We start from the raw sequence: 22,283 nt of genomic DNA, 5'->3' as shown, positions 1-22,283 counted from the left end.
TATTACTTTAGCTATAATTGGTTAACATTTTTTAAATAAAAACAACTGATAAATGCATTTTTTATAGCAATAAGTAATAAATAAATTTAAATTATTATGAGCTTCCTGCAAAGCTACGATGGGACCCTTAAAAGGATTCTTTTCCGCTGGGTCAAATTTTGTGTTTTGTCGGTCTCGTATTGTTTTTTTTTGTTCTCAGCGTTTCCGCGATTCGTAACTTTGTTTTGTTGTGCTGACCTTTTTTTTGTACGCTGAGAACTGATGTGTCCACTACCAGGGGGCTCCGTTTGTGAGCTTTTTGGTGTGGGGGTAAGAGGCGGGCTATTAAAAAAAAAAAAGATTCAACTTTTTGGCCGTATCTCTGATCGAATCAGTGGGATAGTCCACGGTGGTAAATCTACCCGACCGTGATTTTCGCGGCGGTGGATTTCTCTACTCGTTTTCGTGAACCATTTAGCTCCCTACTTTGTCGCGATCTATTCGATCTAGTTCCCGGCGGTGAACCAGGTTTGCCCAATGGGTCAGCTTATGAAGACGAACATTTTCTTCTAACACATCAAAACCCTAGCTTCTATCGTTCAAAAGATATAAGAACTTAATATATCAAAAATAGATTACTTACTTACTTACTTGATACTTGATCGGTAACAATTCGCTTCGTTGAATCTACGCCGAGTGAAGAATTCTCCTCCACTAGAGCCGGTCCTGGGCCAATCTCTTCCAGTCACCCTGGACATTGAGTGCATTTAGGTCCTCTTCCACTGCAAACAGCCATCGTGTACGCGGCCTGCCACGGAGTCGTCTTCCCGGTTCTCTACTGAATATTATTACTCGCCTGTCGATCTTCCGGCATTCGTGCCACATGACCAGCCCACCGCAGCCTGCCGTTTTTTATTAACTTGACAATATCCACTCCTTTATATACTTGGTATAACTCGTAATTCATGCGACGCCGCCAGATGCCATTTTCTTCTTTACCGCCGAGTATTGTAAGCAGGACCTTACGTTCGAAGACACCGAACGCTCTACGATCAACTTCCTTTAACGTCCACGTTTCATGGCCGTACAAGGCAATCGGAACTATCAATGTCTTGTACAACGCGAATTTTGTCTTCGTCTGCAAACTACGGCACTTCAGCTGGCTACGAAGTCCGTAAAAAGCTCTATTTGTAGCTGGAAGACGCCTTTTCATCTCACGGGTAACATCATTATCGCACGTCACTAGAGTTTCAAGGTACACAAACTCTTCCACTACTTCAAATTTAACACCACTTCACCACCAACATTACTATTGGACCCACGTATTCTTCCAGCTACCATGTACTTCGTCTTGCTGGTGTAGATTGTGAGGCCAATTCTTGCTGTCTCTCATTTAAAAGTCACGAATGCCTCTTCCACGGCTCGGCGGTCGATTCCAATGATATCAATATCGTCCGCAAATCCTAGGAGCATATGCGACCGAGTGACGATGGTACCGTTCCTTTGCACGCCTGCTCTCCTGGTGGCACCTTTAAGAGCAATGCTGAAAAGCAAGTTCGACAGCGCATCACCCTGCTTCAATCCGTCTAAGGTTACGAAGGACGTCGAAATCTCATCCGCAACCCGAGCACTTGATTTCGATCCATCCAGCGTTGCACGAATCAGCCTAATCAGTTTCGTCGGAAAACCATGTTCTACCATTATCTGCCACAACTCGTTTCTTTTCATTGAATCGTACGCCGCTTTGAAATCAATGAACAGATGGTGTGTCTGCAAGTTGTATTCCCGGAATTTATCTAGGATCTGTCGCAGGGTAAACATTTGATCCGTTGCTGATCGGCCTTCACGAAAACCACCTTGGTATTCGCCGACGAAAGACTTCTCCAACGGCCTCAATCTGTTGAACAGAATACGTGACATAATTTTGTACGCCGAATTGAGGAGCGATATTCCTCGATAAATGGCGCAGCATTTTTCTCATCCGTCACTCTCTGGCACTCCTCATCGAACCAACCGCTCCGTGGATTGACTCCCTCAGATTGTTAAGATTGTCGTCTACGTTGATTCCCCTTATCCGCTCATCAAGTTTCTGGCGGTACTCGTCCGTTACACCTTCTGCTGAGAAGCGCTGGATATTGAAACGCAACGGACGCTAAGTTCTTGAGTTCGCTACGGTTGATAACCGTGCTCGAATCTCACTGACAACGAGATAGTGATCAGAGTCGATGTTTGGTCCTCTGAAGGTCCTCACATCTATAACATTCGAGAAGTGTCGGTCGTCTACCAGGGCATGGTCTATTTGATTGCAAGTTTCGCCATTCGGGTGCATTCAGGTGTGCTTACGGATGTCTTTGCGTGTAAAGTAAGTGCTACTGATGGCCATCCCTTTTGTTTTTTTTACAATGGAGAATACATTCACGTACTAGCCTAGTACACGTGCTATTAGTAGATGCCAAGCTTCCACGCGGGGTGAAGTGGGGGTGTGTCGGGCTCGAATGGTGACGCTGCCATTAATACCGACTAAACTTCATTGGGCTCCGCCATCGTTCCCCCCAGGGACTACCTCTCGGTATTACTTCTGGAGGGATGGCTGTACTTGATGTACTCATTCACTCTCGCTCATGCGTTCATACGTCCTGTATGAGGCTTACTTGGGTGCTCTCTCTGTCGCACCTTGATTCACTCTCTAACACTCCACATGAGGCTGACTTTTGTGCTCACCTTTTTCATTCCTTTCTAGGCTTACTTTTGTGCTAGCCTCTAACGTACCATGTGAGGCTGACTTGGATGCTCACCCTATCACCTGGTTAACTCTCGATTGTACCACTATATTATACCCCTGTCGCTCCCCCTGGCATGTGAGACATATTTCTTAGGCCCCACTTCTGACATACCATGCGATGCTTACTTGGGTGCTCACCGTTGTCATACCTTGTGAGGCTGACTTTTGGGCTCACCCTTTCACTCCTCTGCCACGCCATGATGAATCGATAGCTAAGTCCCAACATACTACGCTACGACCCTCCCATCTTGGCATGAGACAGTCCACATATACGCCTATACACTCGCTCTTCTGTCTCGCTCCAACTAACCAATCACTAGTTAGTCGTGCCCGTCGTCTGTTGCTCGGTGCGCCAAATTCCCTGTAGCCTACAGGCAATCTGGGTGGTTGCAGTCGAGACTGCGTTCCACTTCTCCACCGATTGACACATCCGCTGAATAATGGTATCAGGGGTTGTGTCCCAGCCATAGACGTCAAGCATTGCTCTTCTTTCGACGTCGAAACGAGGACATACGAAGAGTATGTGTTCGGCAGTTTCGTCTACACCTGGGCAGTCAGGGCAGGCTGGGACCTCCGCGTGCCCGAACCTGTGGAGGCACTGTCGGAAACAGCCATGGCCTGACAGGAATTGTGTCAGATGGAAGTGAACTTCCACATGGGGTCTGCCCACCCAGCTCGATATGTTAGGTATCAGCCGGTGGGTCCACCTACCTTTCGAGGAGTTATCCCACTCACGCTGCCATCTGGCGATCGAGATCACCCTGGTGCGCTCGCCGGCTCCCCTATTTCCACGTAGCTCGAAGCACTCCTCATCTTCCCGAATGACCAACCCGATTGGCATCATGCTCGCTATCACGCAGGATGTGATCGTGTGATACCGTGCGGTAGGCAGATATTACTCTGAGATACATCACGCGGTAGGTGCTCTCCAGTTTCTGAAGGTTACCCTCAGTGCTCTTGACCATGACGAGCCGCCGTACCTCAGGATAGATACGGCAACGCCTGCCAGTAACCTACGTCTACTGGCGCACACCTTTGAGCTGTTGGACATCATCCTCGATAGTGCCGCAACAGCAGTCGACGCTCTCTTGCATGTATAGTCGACGTGGCTCCCGAAGGTCAGCTTGTCGTCTATAATGATTCCGAGAGACTTCAGACTCCGCTGTGAAGTGATCACGACTTCTCCCACATGGATAACTGCATGTTGTGCCGACTTGCAGTTGTTGACGATAACTACATCCGCCTTATGCTGAGCGAGCTCCAGGCCCCTCGCGCTTATCCATTCCAAAAACCGCAGTAATTGTAATATTGTGCCAAACGAATGCTGAGAAACCCAAGTAACCAATAAACATTATAACGTAGCCTAATATCTGCTTTAGATCCACATATAAAGCAGTCATATAGAACTGTGAAGGCCTAAATACTGATATACTGCTGGTATTAAGCCAGAAAAGGCGAAATATAGTGCAGAGATTGACAGCTCGTTTCTGCAGTACTAATGTTATTATATAGCACCAGCGTACAAATGTCAAATTTGAAAGCCTAATATTGGCACTACTAATGCTATTAAAAAGTTTCAGTTGGCTGTCATTGTCCGCCATGGTTTTAAAACCATTTCTTATGTTTCCTTTCAGTATGATGAGCAGAAAGGAAAAATTTTAAAATAAAATGTTATGTTTAAAACCGTAATTGACTCTCTTCTAATGCATTATAATGAATATGTTAATGGGTTTTCGTTCTGACATGATATGAATGTTTTATGAAAATTACCTTTAGTAAGTCTCGAACTGAGGTACCTTGCTTCGTCTTTCACGGTAAGTGCGCTGCGTTTGCTGTCTGGACTATATTGCATATGTTCGATTGAAATGAAATATACCGAATACAATCTTCAAGAAGAGTTACATAACAATTAACCCGAGCAAACGAAAAGCCCATAATACCCCTATGGTTATGGGGTTTGACATGGGTGTTTGAAATGGGTTTAAACCATGAAAACACCATTACCATGGTCCGGTAGATCCCATATAAAATACCCATATGTTGGTGTATTTATGGGTTATTGAGATAATTTTATGGTGCCTTGATGGTTGTGAATTTTGTCACGGACCATGTTTAAGGTCTTTTCCAGGGGCTATGTGGTGTTTGAACCCATGAATATTTGCTCGGGAAACCGATAGCATTACAAATGACATTATATCGGCTTTCTATTTGCTCTATAATGTCACTAAATACACATGTAAAGCTTACATGTTTTAAAGATCCTTGAAGCATGTACCCGTTATATCAGCTTTATATACGCATATAGAGCATATAATAATGCTATATTTCGGCTGTGTATCTACGCATTATTGATGCTAATATAGAGCTTTATTGCATTGGTAATGCTGTAATGAAGCTTCAATGCAATATTAGTGCAAATGTTTTTTTTACATTTTGACGACATTCAATTAGCTAGAGATTAGTGGGTAGGGAAATTTATGAAAATTAGAACCATAGTACTCAAGTAAGAGCTTCTGCTAGCAAAAGACAAAAGTTAAGCCCGTAAGATATTAAGCCTGTTCTAATGACCCTGTCACTTCTAGTTTTCCGATCAGTATACTTCACATCCTTGCTCTCACTTGAGTACTATGGTTCTAATTTTCACAACTTTCCCTACCCAGTAATCTCTAGCTAATTGAATATCGTTAAAATGTGAAAAAGGAAATGTGACTAACATAGTCGAAATAAAAAAAGGAAAAAGGGGAAAAATTGTGCAAATGTATAGCCAATATAGTGCAATGGCTTAATGCTTATGGTTACTTGGGAAGAGCACTCCAAGAATCACCCTACCATTTGAGTCAACGGGAAAATAGGCTGAACACCCTAAACGCAAAATAGCAAGCTTGCAAGGTAAAAGATTTTTCTTTCCTTAAAAAAATATTTACAAATCTTCCGCACACTGCTATCGACTCGACATGGCCGGAGTTGGGCCGCACCGATTTGTGTCGCTTAGTGTACCTGTCGTCAGTCATCCATTCCAGTAACACCTCGAATGAGAATGCGCTGGGGAAAGGGTCGTAGCACAAGAAGCAACATTGTATCGTGTTGTTGTATAAATAATGAAAGCACGTGCTTCGGCTTCTTCGTTCTTGTTTCCTTTTTTTTCTTCACTCGGGTGCGGCATTCCGAGCGCGTGAGACCGACTGGAATGGTTCGTTTGGCATAATGTAACGTTGAAATCCGTATACTAGCGCCAAAGTCTCGCCCGCCCTGTTGACAGCAATTCAGCAGCACCCACTTGGGCTGCGAAGCGCAACCGACCGCTATACGGGAGGAGGCGGAGAATAAGGCACGAATAAGCTGTAAGATCCGCAGTGGCCAGTCCTAGGAAACGGCAAACGAAATGAATAAATTCCGGTGGTCGGACGGTGGCTTTCTACGCCACGTCACACCCAATGAAGTCTTCCGCTGTTGGTTTATTTTTCCAACGAAATGGTAGAGAAAACAATAGAAAAACGTGTTATTAATGATTTGCAGCTTCGATACAGGTGCGATCAACACTAAATGAGTGAAAAACTGTTCAGTGAACTGAACTGAAAGACGGCATTTTTAATAGAAATTCAAAAAGAATACATTTTCAAAAACAACGTATGACACCAGTAATTGTTATTTGCATATCGACCTCGCGTGCTTCAAGGTATCCAATCGGTTATACTCCAATTAATTGATAACTTCTCCAATCCGTCTGAAAATGTAAAAGTGAGCTTATGTTATTTTCCCTGTACCGAAATATCGTTTTTCATTCGAGTGCCTCCACTCTACAACCTCTTCCTTAGATTCTTCTGTTGTGCAACAGCGAAAAGATTTTGGGCCTGTAATAAACAACACCACAAACAACAGATTTTGTTATTTGCTTCCATTTCTTGTGGCATCATTTTCCAGAACGCGTATTTTGAACCCAAACAGCAAAGGCTTAGTGGAAATTTCATGCAGTTCCCTCGGAAAATAAATCCCAGTTCGTATTGAAAGTCCGACGACGAGTTCGGCAAAGTGACTGCAAATAAATGATAATTTTATGTCTGGTCTGTTTTTGGTCGCTTCTTTTTTCCGCATTTCGACTTGTTTTCATTCATTTCGGTTCGTAGCAAAGATGAAAAGTGCCGCATTAAGAACGATCGGTCTTACGGATCGGGAGGAAAAAATACGAAATACTAGCGGGGGTAAATTGTTCGGACAGCCGATTGAAAGTTTTGCAATTTATTTATGCGGAAGCTGTCGGCCCGCACTGGAGATGATGGACACACGAAAATGTTGCGAAAATTATCTTACTTCCTTTCGTTTGTTTGTGGAAGTAGCAATTCGCTAGATGTTTGGGGGGGGGGGGGGGGAATCTGCAATGGGGCGATTCCGCCAAATGAATAAGATTTACTTTTGAGAATATCAAAGGATGGATCCCAATGGATTTTGTTTTTGTCATTCAAATTCAATTTGAAGCTTGGTTGATTTTTTTTGATGCCAGCTCACAAACACTGCATAGAATTGAAATATCGGTTGTAGTTCGAGTGACTCTACTTGCACACACTAAATTTTGTTCTTGCTACAACAATTCTACATCAGAAAATTTAGAAGACTTTCACACCACGAAGCAGCATTACGAGAATAAAGCAGTTTCGCGCCGTTATCACGTACCATTTTTCCGGCATTATAGCGCGGGTATCAGAAGCACGTCATAAACGATAAAGATTCCGTCCGAAAACGATAGCCACGCAGATGTATCCGTCATTAATTCCCATCGATAAAAAAAATCGCACAACGAGTCACGCACTTTCATTGCCCCTCCCTCCATCGCCCACATCACAACAGTTCCGCAGAAGTAAGTGTTTATGGCCTGCTCAAATTGCATCTCAGGCAACCATTACCAGCAGAGGCCTGACACACTTTTTGGCCGCTGCTGTGTGCCGAACGGGCAGGGTGAAAGTGAGCATTTTTTGCACTCCACCCCCACCAACCATAATCGCACTTATCGTCCCACCCGTCGGCATCCTTTACCGCACAGTAGCTACCAGCAGGCAGCAGACAGAGTGCACAGACACGGCAACCAGTAGCTCATCAATCGTTTAGAGGGCGATAACGAAATTTATCCCCCGCATGCTAGCGCCTGGCTCTAACCATCATCAGCAATTTACGACTTTTTCGATACCGATATGCCACCTTCCGAATGGGGCGACAGAAAGTAGGCGGCTAGTGAAGGAAAAATTCTTTTATCTTGTGGCGTATATCCGCCTTGCTCTTGAAGACCTGACCAGCTTAGCCAGTAGCAGCAGCAGCAGAAACGACACTCATCCGATAGAGGGGGAAAGCAAGCAGGCTCTGAATTAATGGTTATTTCCAGTGACAATTTGATCCTCGTTGAATGAACCGGCTGGAGTGGGTGGTGGCGAAGCAATGATTCCGTGACAAACACTGGCTGTTATGAGAAGAATCGTTTTGGGAAATGAGATTATTGACTGCGGCCCGGGAGTTCGGGGAGTTGCAGGCGGTTGGGGTTTGTTGTTTACTCGAGATTCTTTAACTTGATTGGCTATGCAAGGCATCCGGACAGATTTTTGTTTTTGTGTATTTTAATTCGGTTGGTTTGAGACTTCGAGCACAAAATCGTAAACAATAGGACGCTAGATCTAAAACGCTGTGTCCTAAGGGGCAATATTTATACATCCATATTGATCCTTTTTGGACAGCTTTCGCGTTTGCATTATCGTGTTTGTGTACGAGAGCATTTTAATGATCGTGTGGGAGCTTGTATATTTATATGTGTATTGAAATCAACAACGGTGCGATTTTCAATGAAAAACAATAATTCTAACGGTTAACAGCCCTAACAATCTAACGGAAAATTCTAAAATGAAAAATATCGAACTAATTAACTTGCGTTGTACTGAACGGAAATACACCACTTTTATACCATGTAGTCCCCAAACGGCTTCACACTTCTGTTGTAATTTTGTAAAGTTTTGTAATACCTGCTGTTTAAACTGAATTTCAGAAAATCTTTATTCCACAACCGCCGCGTTCAAACAACGAGCTATGAATTGTTGTTTGAGTGCGGCGGGCCTCTGCTTTGACGCAGTTGATGATCGCTATACTGAGATGACAGTATTTCGGAGCTGTGATTTCACGCAAAAATCGTTCATAAATGCATGAAAAAATTACGATTCCATGAACTGAACGATTTACGAAAGCCATGACTAAGTTCCTGAAAAATAAACCTCGCATTCATGAAACTATATTTATTTCGTTAGCATTACATTCTAATGTTTGGTTGGGTTACTGTTGTTATTCTCTGAACGTACATAGTTTTTTAGGATTTTTGTTCATAATTTTCGGAATAAACTACATCAACTAAAAGAGCCGACAGTTAAACAATGTTCATGGTTTCAGGAGCTTAGTCGCGATTTACGTAATAAACGCTTCTGGGATATTTTAGTCATGAGATTATAGTCGGATTGTCCTGGCAGTGTTGCGAGATTTGTGTTCATGATTTCTAGATCTTCGTCCCGATTTTCGTAATCTCCATTGACGGTATCGTAATACAGTGTGTTCCACATTTATACGTTCACCCTGTTTTTTTTCAGTAAAACTTTTTTCGTTCAAGAAAACTGCAAATTTTTCAGCGTTTGTTTTAAAACTTATGTTTCTCGAAATTCTGAAACCCTGGTGCGTTTCGTTCGTTTGTTATGGCAATTTAAGTGAAAAAAGTGGTGTCCCACATTTATACGTTCACCCTACTATTTTTTGGATAACTTTTTCTCTATCACACAAACTGCTCCAGATTTTCAGCGTTTATTTTAAAGTTTGATCAACAATTTTTCTCGAAGTTTAGAAAACTGGTGCATCTTGTTAGTTTGTTATGGCAATTTAAGTGCAAAATGGGTCCCATATTTAAACTTTCATCCCATTTTCTCAGATTAACTTTTTTTAGTCAAAAGTACTGCATCAAATTTTCTAAGTTTATTTCAATGCCTAATTTGCGGGGTTTCTCAAAATTTAGAAGCTTTGGTGCGTTTTGTTTGTTTGTTATGGCAGTTTTGAGTACAAGTTTCATTCGTTTCGGCACTTAATCATTGCGATTTTCTATATTTCTTCCTCTAAGTTTGTTTTAGAATGACTTGATTGCTTTCTTGAGCTTTACAACTGACGAATACTTTATTGTCCCCCATCTTGTAAATAGAATTGTTTTTATTTATTAACAGATTAAGGCCGAAGTGGCCTGTGCCGTATACAAAAGATTCCTCCATTCCACTCGGTCCATGGCCGCGCGTCGCCAGCCACGCAGTCTGCGAAGGGTTGTAACGTTTTGTGTTCTGTGTCAATTATTTAGTAAATAATAGCAAAGTTTTAAAATGAAAACGAAGTAGCAATTATTCGTTATGGTTAGAAATACACTCGAGCTGTTTATAGCAAGCTTCTTACGAGATACTTCGAATATATTAGTTGCTATAATATTTGGATAAGGTTCATGTCTCGGCTAAATGCCATAATCAAAGGTTGTTAAATTTCACGAAACCTTGCAAAAAAGATAGGTTATAAATCATTTATATTTTCCCGCCAAATCTTATATATAACCGCCATGCTAATTTTATCGCCATCTCGGAATCCAACGTCGTCGTTTCTATCGATCGGAGGTTTCTTAAGCACGAGAGAAGAAACGCTCGTTCATTTCGTAAACGTCTTGGCCTGTATTAAGAAGTTCGTTACGTTTGATAGTTAAATTATAAAGGTGAATATTTGAAAAGTGTGATTGAATTCGTGAAGTGCTAACATTTAAATTTTAATTCTTTCTGTAGTCGATTCGACCAGTTTGGGTCATCGTGTTGGAATTTTTCTATAGTTTTTTTGAAGTGATAAAAGTACAAAAAGGTAATTATGAATATATAAATCAAAAAAAAAATATCAGTAAATTAATGCGAGTTCGCGTTGGACAGCAGCGCTCGTCCAACGGGCGTTTTATGTACGAGCTGGAATTTTGGGACCAACGGGAGTCCAGTCTACGTCCGGAGAAGGATCTCCAAGGCTCGTGTGCTTCGTCAAGGCCTGCCTTACGGCAGTCAAACGGAAAGGTTGGTAAGTTCGTTGTTTTGCTACGAAATTCTCACGACGGCCACCAATCACCGTCCGTGTTTCCCGACCCAATTCTTGCGTTACGTTCCCGTGGGTTGAAGTCCGAGGGCCGGTCCTCGTCCTGTACGTAGCCAAAGGCGTACCGAGGAACCGAGTCGGAAGCGGAGGTTTTATTCCGTTCTGAGGTGGTCCGTAGCGGAAGCATAGTACGCGAAGGCCATCCAGAACACGTTGCACAGTGGGACCAATCCAAAAAAGGTGGGACAAAACCTATTTGAGGCCTTAGATGTCATTTTAGAACCAGTATTTCTTCGTAGGATATGTTCACAATATTATTCTGCAACTTTTTAAATAGAATATTTTGTTGTTGGACTAAAGAAGAGTACCCGAGCAAAAAAAAATTTCAAAAAATTTTTTTAGAGGGTCGATGTCTTCGACAAAGTTGTAGAATATTATGTTTTGAATAACTTCTTCTAAGATACCACAGACATCAGACCTCAAATTTGAGGCAAAATTGTTGTTTTTTGAAAATATGATCAAAAAATCAGTTTTTCGATATTTTCATGCTAAAAACCTTAATTGATTAATTTCATATGTTCTACAAACTTGCAGGTAACACTAAAATACAACTTTTTGTCGAAGGAACTAATAACCTAAAATCAATATTTTGGCTTCTAAAACTATTTTTCATCTAAATTTACTCTATTTTCATCAAAGATTTTTGTTTTTAGGTGCACTTTTGTGCAGCCAAACTTTGGCTATTCCGATACTCTATTATTCGTAGAATAAAATTAATACTACATAGAAACAGGATATAGTTGGACGCATTGTTTGGGTGACCATTCATGTACGATGGTTTATAACATAAAATGTGCTTATATTATTTTTAATTTATATACATTATTAGCTATTAACAAAATCTTATATTTTGCCCACACTTACAAGCACGTAGAACATATTGAGTTGATCAATTAAGGTTACAATATGGAAAAGTGAAAAAATAATATAAATTTTGAATTTAAACTACCAAAGAACAACGATTTCGGCTTAAAAAAGAAATAAATGGTATTTTCAACAGAATTGTTCCCAATACAATGTTTAACAATTTTGCTGAGGACCTCAACCATTTAAACAAAATTTGATTTGTTTAGTTCGGAATTTCTACTTTAGTTTAGCCAATAAGATTAGTTCTACAAATTCAAAAAGGAGAATAATATCTATTTGAGGCCTTAGATATTAGAGAACCTAAGTGTGTGGAAAAATATTCACAATATAATTGAATCATTTCTATTTTTTTTAGATGGTTGAGGACTTCAGCAAAGTTGTATAACATTCAATTTCGAACATTTTTATTAAAAATACCTTATAGTATGTAGATTTACTTTTTAATCCAAAATCGTTGTTCTTTGGCAGTTTGAATTCAAAATTTATATTATTTTTTCACTTTTCCATATTGTAACCTTAATTGATCAACTCAATATGTTCTACGTGCTTGTAAGTGTGGGCAAAATATAAGATTTTGTTAATAGCTAATAATGTATATAAATTAAAAATAATATAAGCACATTTTATGTTATAAACCATCGTACATGAATGGTCACCCAAACAATGCGTCCAACTATATCCTGTTTCTATTAAGTATTAATTTTATTCTACGAATAATAGAGTATCGGAATAGCCAAAGTTTGGCTGCACAAAAGTGCACCTAAAAACAGAAATCTTTGATGAAAATAGAGTAAATGTATATGAAAAATAGTTTTAGAAGCCAAAATATTGATTTTAGGTTATTAGTTCCTTCGACAAAAAGTTGTACTTTAGTGTTACCTGCAAGTTTGTAGAACATATAAAATTAATCAATTAAGGTTTTTAGCATGAAAATATCGAAAAACTGATTTTTTGATCATATTTTCAAAAAACAACAATTTTGCCTCAAATTTGAGGTCTGATGTCTGTGGTATCTTAGAAGAAGTTATTCAAAACATAATATTCTACAACTTTGTCGAAAACATCGACCCTCTAAAAAAAATTTTTGAAAAAAATTTTTTTGCTCGGGTACTCTTCTTTAGTCCAACAACAAAATATTCTATTTAAAAAGTTGCAGAATAATATTGTGAACATATCCTACGAAGAAATGCTGGTTCTAAAATGACATCTAAGGCCTCAAATAGGTTTTGTCCCACCTTTTTTGGATTGGTCCCACTGTGCGTTGGCCTCGGTGGAAGACGTTCTTTCTGCGCGCGCTCTCGTGAATCAAACCGTCCAGCCACGCCACCCTCCGCACCTTTAGTTTCGGCCATTCGCACACGAGCCACATCGCCATTTTCCCGGCGAAGCGTCACCCGCCGCCATCTCGCATCCCGGCGTGGGTTCGCCATCGTCGTCGCCATCGTTCATCGTCACGACAGCCAACATCACCCGTCGCCAGCAGCAAATCCTGTGCACAGGTAGGTGGAAACATTCATGACCATGATTTCCCTTTTTCCACCAGAGCAAACTGTCCGATCCGAATGAGCTCGATTAAAGTTCTTGATTTGAATTCAATAAGTTTTATGATTACCTTCCGTTTAGTTCCGTGGTGTTTAGCTTCGTAAATTTGAATAAAGCAATCTTCGAATTCAATCACACTCATGACGTTTATTTGTTAGAGTTGAAATAAATCCGTGCGTTTCCGTTTCCGTTGGCGATAAACTTGTTATTGGCGAGTAGGTTTTTATAGCGGAAAGATTTCAGTTGTAGCGATTTTCGTAAGCCACCAATAGCCTGTCGGGTCATCCCTTGAGGAGTCTCATACCAAGTAGTCGGGCTAACAAACGACCGGTGGTCTCTCGTACGCGAGAGTGGCGCAAAAGCCACCGAGTTTAACGAGGTCTTATTGTGCTCGTAGCGCGGACGGTTACATTGGCGCCCAACGTTAAAACTACGATATTCACCAGAGTATTTCTGTGCACAAGCGACTAGGTAAAACAAAACGTTACATCACGTTACATACATTGCATGAAACGTGTATTACAACACTTCAAGGTCGAATAATTTCCGTTTCGTTTGGAGAGTATTCGAGTGAATTAATTAATTTTCATAAATTTTATTATTATTAGTCTTTTTTCGTTCGTTTATTAAGCATAAGTTTGAATTTTTTTTTTGAGGTGAAGGTTTATTATATTAGGTGAATTTTTATTACAATTTCTGAATTATTATCATTATTTGAATTTTGAAAAAATGGCCGAGGGGTATATTCTGCCTACGGTCGATCACCTCGCTGAAAATGAGGTTGATTTTGAACTGCGATTACGAAACGAAACTGTCGATCGCAGAGAAACATTTGAGGATAAAAAGAGATTGCTCCGTCGATTATTCAAGGAGGATAAAAAAAAATTAGCAGTGCATCGGGACAAGCACAACATTGCTGACGAGAGTAAAATAATTGAAAGCAATGTGAAATCAATTGTGCTGGACCTGCAGAAGAATTTCGATAGAGCACTAATTTCAATATTACGTCATTACTTGATTCGCACTGCCACTTCTTTGGTGGTAGACGAGAACCAGAGGGAATTAAGGAAAAAGCATTGCGATCAAATACAATTGGCACTAATTGAGCACGAACAAGAAATGTGGTACTATATGCAGGAGGGGATGGAGGATGAAAAAGAGAAAGAAGAAGAAGAGGTAGCTGGTGCAGTAGGAGGTAAGATGTATAAACTGAAACCGAAAGAGCCAGGAACTACGGGGTCGATTCCGGTTTTGGCCCAGAAAAAGCTGACTGTAACAGCGGTTGTTAAGCAGACAGGTACAGAAGACATATCGCGAAATTTAAAGTCGACGGAATATACTAAGAGAGAAAAGTCCGTTTATTTGAATGAAGGACAAACGAGAGGTGCGTATAGCAAGAACATCCGTCCAGTTGATAGCGACTACGGAGGGCAACAAGAGGATGGATATTTAGCTAGAAATAACAATCGCAGAGATAAGCACGAAAGGGTATACGGTCGCCATCGAGATGATAGCGAAGATGACGATCGGTTCACGAGAGTTAGGCGTATACAGAGAAATAGAATAACAGAACAGAGAAGAGAAGACAGAGTTACAGGAAGATAACCTAGGATATATTCGGCAGGGAGTCCGGAAAGAAGACCACGAGAAGCTACCGGAGCTAGTGACTAAGTATCTAAGATTTCCGTAGTAGAAGACATAGGCGGTATTCATCAGACTCTAGTAGCAGTGAGAGAGGGCATTACAGAAGGTCTAGAGTTGAAAACTGGAACTTGAACTTTTCCGGGGACGGTAGATCAATTCAGATCGAGAATTTCCTATATCGACTCAGGAAATTAGCGCGCCATGAAGGGGTATCTGATAGAGAACTACTAAGAAACATTCACCACCGACTTAAGGGGGAAGCATACGATTGGTGGTTCACACGAGAAGATAGGTTTTCTAGGTGGAGAAATTTTGAAGATGAGATTAGGTTCAGATACGGTAACCCAAATCGCGATAGGGGTATAAGAGCGCAAATTAGGGAATTGAAACAAAGAAGAGGGGAGACCTTCGTTGCATATGTAACAGAGGTCGAAAAGTTGAACCAGTGTTTACAACGGCCATTCTCACCAGACACTTTGTTTGAACTGATCTGGCTCTCCTTCAAAATATCTGAAAGTATTTCTAAAGACATCTTAAAGAAAAATCAAAACTTCAAAAGTTAAATAAATGACACAATTTTTAAGAAACACCCTAATTTTTGCTAAATTTCTAGTAAAATGAAAAGTGCAATACATAGAATTCCAGTGCCTTCGACAAAGTTCTTTAAAATTTAAAGTTATTTTACAATTTTCTGGAAAGCTGCGGAACTCTATCTCGAAGCATTAAAAAGTTAAATTTCTGATTTAAAAAAAATTAAAACCACCCTACCCACTATTTAAAATGATAGAAAACTATTGTATAGTGCAAAAGTTTATCATTAAAATGAAGCTATATCTTTTATATTGCCCACCGTGAAAGTAATTTTAACATACTACGCAGAGGCAATTAATGAAAAACGAAATTTTTAATATTACATTTGCAGCTTTCATTTTTTGCTTACATATCCTTTAGATATTTAGAGTTTTTGAAGACGAACATTTTCTTACAATACATCAAACCTCTAGCTTCTATTATTTAAAAGATATAACTACTTATACCATAAAAAATTGATTTTTTCAAAACTAATTTTTAGAAATTTTTAAAAATATCGTTTTTTGTTTAATTAGTCCTCGAATCATGACCGTATATGTAGTTAAAAAAGAAGTATTTTTTGTTTACCTCAATGAGTGATATTGGTATTCCGAAGAACCCCATTCTTGGCGAAAAAGTGCTTATAACTTTTCAACGATAGCAGGTAGATGGGTGGTGACATGAAACAAAAGTTAGTTGTATAAAACCGTTTTTCTAAGAACACTAAGAAACACCCTAACCCTTGATTCTAAATTTGTTGCAAAATGAAAAGTATGACAGATAAAGCTTACTTGTCTTCAGCGAACTTTTCTAAATATTGTCGTTCTACAAGATCACTGTAGGTCGCATGGCTCTTTTTAGACTGATTAAAAAGGTGATTGGTAAAATTAGAACCACTCTAACTGGTGTTTTAACAAATAAAAGGGGCTCACAAATTACGAAAACTTCAAAAGTCATAATAAGGCTAAGTGGTCTAGTTTTAGAAAAATCTCAAAATTCCAGCTAAATTTGCATTCTGGACCACCGTGGAATGGAGTAATTTATGATTTTGATGTCAGGATCTTGATAACGATTTTCGATGTTTTAATCACGAGTAGTGTGCTTTATGTTCAAGTTTCCAAGATCTAAGTATCGGTTTTCGTAATTTATATTCACTTTATCGTTATAATTTTATCACGAATAGAGTCATTTATTTTCATGATTCGCAGTATCTTGTTCTGTGAACTAAATTACGAACACGATTTGAGGCTCTATAATGTATATTTGATGCTCATCGCAGTTTTCGTGTTCTGTCCAGACATCACTCTGAAGTTTATCAAACGAATAACAATGTTCGAGGTCCTAATAGGTTTCGTATATCTGCTGCTCGTACCTCTTACTGGTCACTAGTAGCACGATATAATTACACGATATTTCATAAAAAACATGAAACAAAAATGATTCCACGAATTCCATTAGATATATCTTCTAAGTATCGAAAGCAAGATCAAGATATATCGTGTATCATGAATCCATGGAGAATATTTTTTGAATTTGTAAACTATTCCCCGAACACGAATAGTCGGTCGCGACTATTATACTAGGAATTATGAACCAGTTCACGAATATATGAAAAATATTTTACAATTTCCTAAACTATATCACGGGCATACATAATCAGTCGTAACTAATGTACTAGGAATCATGAACCAATTCACGCATCCATGAATAATATTTTATGATTTTGTGAACTATTTCAAGACTTCATATTTGCACATACTAGGAATCAAGAACCACTTCCCGAATAAATGAATATTTAAAAATTTGGTGAGCTATTTCACCGGCACGCAAGGTACTAGCAATCATGAACCAGCTCACGTATTTATAAATAATATTTTATCATTTCCTGAACTATTTCACGAGCACGGATATTGAAACGTGACTAATATAGAAGGAATCATAAGTTAGTTCACGAGGATTGAAAGAAATCATGAATAAAATTACGAATTTTGTGAAATAGTTCACGAGAAAATATTCAGACTCTTGATTTTGTGAACTAATTCACAACTATGAAAACCAGACATGATCAAGCTGTAATAAATCATGATTAGTTCACATCGGACTCTGAATAATGTTCCTAAATGTCTGAATAAAATCACTAATCAAGCTGTGGTTGAATTGAAATTTTCATCACAGCAGGTATAATTGACGATGAAATTCATCAAGAATGCCTCCAAATAATTTCTTGCAATTTTTTGAATAACATGTTCAAATAAAAAACTATTTAGCTAGGATTTATCTTTTACCCGGTATTCTGAGAGTGCCGGCATGAGCTTACGGACTTGGTTAATCACCTGTAGTTTTCGAAATAAATATTCGACTTTTGCGATCAAGACCCTTCATTAGAGCCTGTGCAATCATTTCTGGTACATTTTCCTCAGTTTTTGACGGAGTTCAGGCAGCTTGGTGGATTCATGTCTTTCAGCAAAAAATCTACTGAATTCACCACATACCACTCTACGATTTTGGAACGGTAGCATGACGTCAAATCAGGCCACAGCAACGATTCTTGGTCACCCTGTCAAAAAAAATGCGGATGAACATGGTCAGGCGATTTAAAAAGTTTGACGTTTGACTCAACTTTAAAGGCAATTTCAATACTTAGACAAATTTTTTGGCGGCTGAAATGGACTTGTTTTTTTTTTGAGTTTTTAAAACATGGCGGTTCATGTTTGGTTTAAGCTTAAAATTGTTTTTTGAACAATTGGTGTGTTCTCACTTGTATTTCGTTTGTCTGGTGCGCTTCATTTAGCCAACGAATGTAGAAAATTGTGGAATCGTGTGTAGGTATAGTAGAACAAGATCTCTGACCTAAAGTCTTAATGAACGTCAGATTGTGAGAAGTTATGGTGTGCAATACCAATTTCACCTTTGATTCTTCCTATAAGTTGGTGGTGATTACCTAGTATACTGGTAAGTATATGTCAGTAGATAATGGATCCGAAAATAAGTATTATTTTTAATTTTTATATTACGCAATTAAGGGCGATTAAATGGCGCGGTCCGTGGGCGATTTAAGGGCGGGTTGAGCGGCAAAAAATTACGGCGGCAAATCGCCCAAATGTTGCATTTGAAATAGCCCCCTAATTGCCAGCAATTTGCTGGCAAATTGAAGGGCAATTAGCGAATCCGAGTTGGCAAATAGCCCCCCCGTTACACTGATAATATAACTTCGTAAATATAATGAAATCGATCATGCAATGCACGAATTCATTCGTTGTTTTCTGCAACGAAGTACTTTCGTGCATTGTAAATAGTAGGTTTCGTTCATTTCATGAAAAAGAATGGCCACTTGGTGAACGAAGGCTTTCGTAAATTTTACACGTTTAATGTACACTGCACGAATGTAATCGTTGATAACGACACTAATTTTCGTGAATGAAACGAAATGTTTCTTTATTTTAATAAACGTGTGTGTATAATACGAACGATTTCATTACTCACACGAATTTATTTCGTTCATCTTAGGAAAGTTTTCGTATTCATTATTTTTGCAAATTTACTTTACTTATTTAGTGTACATTGCACAAATGTTGTTTTTCGTGAATGAAACGAAATGTTTTGCTTATTTTAATAAACATTTGTGTATATTACGAACAATCTCGTTGGTCGCACGAATTCATTTCGTTCATCTAAGAGAAGTTTTCTTAATCATCTTTCATCGTTCATTTCTCGTCATTCTCGCTTAGTTGAATTTTGTGAGGAGTAAAGTGCATAACGTTAAAAGGTAATTAAGTAGTTAATTTCTCCGGGTAAAATAGTGGCCCTGTAACTAGAATCTTCATCTAACCGATAGCAACGCAAGAAACCATACAGCATGGCTGTTAAAGCAATCACCGATGAAGCTCACTTCCAAACCGAACTAGCCGCAGCAGGAGGAAAATTGGTCGTTGTGGATTTTACCGCAGCTTGGTTGGACCGTGCCGAAACATATCGCATTTGTTCAACCAGCTTCCGGCGAAATATCCAAAGGCTGTGTTTCTCAAGGTGGACGTCGACAGATGTACCGAAACGGCGCCGTCCCAGGGCATGTCAACCATAACAATGTTTATTTTCTACCGAGCCAGAACAAAGTTTGACAGGGTGCAGACATTAATGGACTTGAAGCCAAAATACAGAAAAATTACGTCGCCAGCTTGTATGAATCTGGAGAAGATTACGGTCATGGAATGTTGGACTTGAACACCTTCATCCAGAAGAACCAGTGCGAATGTTTGAACGAATCGAACGACCACCCGATGGTGAATGCGCTCAGTTCCAGCGGTGGTCATCTGGTGTCCGATTGTGACGAACAGTTGATCATTTCGATTACCTTCAATCAGCTGGTCAAAATCAGTGCCATCAAGTTCAATGCACCGCCCTCTCACGGACCGAAAAAAGGTGAGAATCTTTATCAATCAACCAAGCACCATCGATTTCGATATGGCCGAATCGCAAGTTTCGGTGCAGAATCTGGTACTGGGGCAGAAGGATCTTGTGTCGGGATCGCCGATTCCATTGCACTTCGTTAAATTTCAGAACTTGCTGAATATGCAGCTGTTCGTGAAGGATAACCATTCTGGTGACGAGACGACCATTATCGATCATTTGGCCTTCATCGGGTCACCGATTGCAACGACTAAGATGGATGACTTCCAGCGGGTGGCTGGGAAGAAGGGCGAAAGCCACTAGATTGTTTGAGCCACCGGGAGAAGGATGGTTAGAAGGCAGGGGTAGGTGCGGTGACGAATATGTTTGATCGTATATTTAAAAGGTTAAAGATAGTGATGCGCGTTAACTTGTTCTTTTTATAAATTGTTCAATAAAATAATGAGCAGGAAAAAATGGCATATTATTTTGATATTGCTCCGGCAGAGAAAAACTCAATCTTATTCATACAAAACTAACGAGCAGTTCGCGATGGCTCAGCTGAATCTGTACAGCTCCGGATTCTGGATCAACTGGAAACAAAAGAGGTTCAGGAAATCTTCCTGAAACCGGCGGGCACGGATACGGCTACTAAATAGTCAGACTGAGACCGTCATGATGAATTGTTGACGTATTCTACCTCTATTGAAGCTTTTTTGACGTTGACGGTTTGACGAATAGTACTCGTAAATATTACAAAGCGGTTCGTATATAGCAGCGAACAGCGAATGAAGCTGGTTCGTAATAAGCCAACGAAAGTCGTTTCGTGGTATTCACGAAAAATTCGTAATGAAAAATAAAAATGTTCCAATAGAACTACGAACGATTCATCATATGTACAAAAAAATTCGTATATTTTATGAAAATTGTCTATACGAAACAAATTTCTGGCGATTTAAGAATATTCCTATCAGTGTAGCCAGCAACTTGCCCTTTTTGACTGGGCAGGCTGTCTTAAAAACGGAAAAAACTGTTTTTCGTGCCACTCAGTTTCTTAAATATCACCGTTCATGGTGCCTTTGGTCACGAATGGTTTACTACGTTTGCCACAAGTGCATAGGGTCTGCTTAATGAAAGAACATTGACGGCGTTTTCCATTTGAAGTCGTCATCCGCAGGAAACTCACCCATATCCGTGAAATATTCTCTTCCTGAAGGGGCGGATGCAGAAAAAAATCGAAGGGCTGAAATTTCGATTTTGAAATGTTCATTGTACAATACGTAATATGCAATAACCTAATTTAATTGAAATCAGTTTTGGTGTTCGAATCTGGCTTGGAATGATTTTGAGTTTAGAACGAATTTAAAATAGAAACTAATTTAACATTTCTCAACAAGTTGAAGAATTTCGGGCATGTCTTCGGGCTCCCAGCACACTCCCCCTGGATCCGCCACTGCCGTCCCAACAACTGCTAAAATCCGCTTTCATGTAGGTCACATCATTAATGGCACAGCAAAAGTATTTGTTAGTAGCGTCGTGTAGAATTTTCGGGTAGAAATTTTGGAAACACTCTGCTGGTGTTCGTCCCGATTTGAGATGTTCTGCACCTTGTGCGTTTTCAATTCAGATCGTTCCATAGTTCTCTGTTGCCAAACAAGTTTTTGACCAGGCTCCACGTCAAAATGTTCCGATTCCGCTTGCTTGAAATGAGCAATCAATTCTGGTTTTTAAGTGTTGTTGCCAGATTTAGTCCAGCTCTTGGCTTCTGGTCCACTATCAGCCATTTCTGGAACCTTTTGGGTGACATTAGAGACGGTCGAATGATGTATATCTATCAGTTTTCCTAAGGCGCGATGCGACCTATGATTTTGCATGTGGGTGAACAAAATCCTTTCCCGGACTAACAGCTACAAGATATACACAATACACTCTAAAGAGATACTAGGCAGAATTTGGTTGATTTCGTCCAAGTATGAACAAAGATACGCATGTTTTAAAGTGTGGCAATATCTCTTTACTAGATACCTAATATGTTCTGCCATGATGAAGCGGGGGCTTAAAAAGTCCAAAGAGTAAGTAAAGGATGAAAAATGCATGGTTGGGAAGTGGATAAAAGCTCAGTATATGACCCTACAAGCTGAGTCAAGCAATGTAATGTAATCCTTGATTTTTTTATATAGGGGATACGGTGTGTAGCTTTTGGTATAGATATTTCGCCAAAACTTCTTTTTGTTAAGGATATTAACCCTAGAACGTTACACTTACTTTTTTACCTTAGAACGTTGCAATGGGGTACAAACGTACCCCCTGCGTTTGATCACAATTTTCGCAGGCAAAA

General features: G+C 39.7%; 1 protein-coding gene and 1 pseudogene across 1 annotated transcript in view; both read left to right on the top strand.

Annotated features, from left to right (window-relative positions):
- The window catches only part of LOC131692373 (protein escargot-like), a 171,233-nt gene that overhangs the window by 127,087 nt on the left and 21,863 nt on the right, over positions 1–22,283 (top strand). The gene's annotated exons all lie outside the window — the stretch shown is intronic.
- Positions 19,416–20,496, top strand: LOC131692374 (thioredoxin-like protein 1; annotated as a pseudogene).

This window comes from Topomyia yanbarensis, chromosome 3 (assembly GCF_030247195.1).
Source record: "Topomyia yanbarensis strain Yona2022 chromosome 3, ASM3024719v1, whole genome shotgun sequence".
NCBI classification, from domain to species: Eukaryota; Metazoa; Arthropoda; class Insecta; order Diptera; family Culicidae; genus Topomyia; species Topomyia yanbarensis.
The sequence above is the reverse complement of the archived record's forward strand: the minus strand, read 5'-3'. Positions and strand labels throughout refer to the sequence as shown.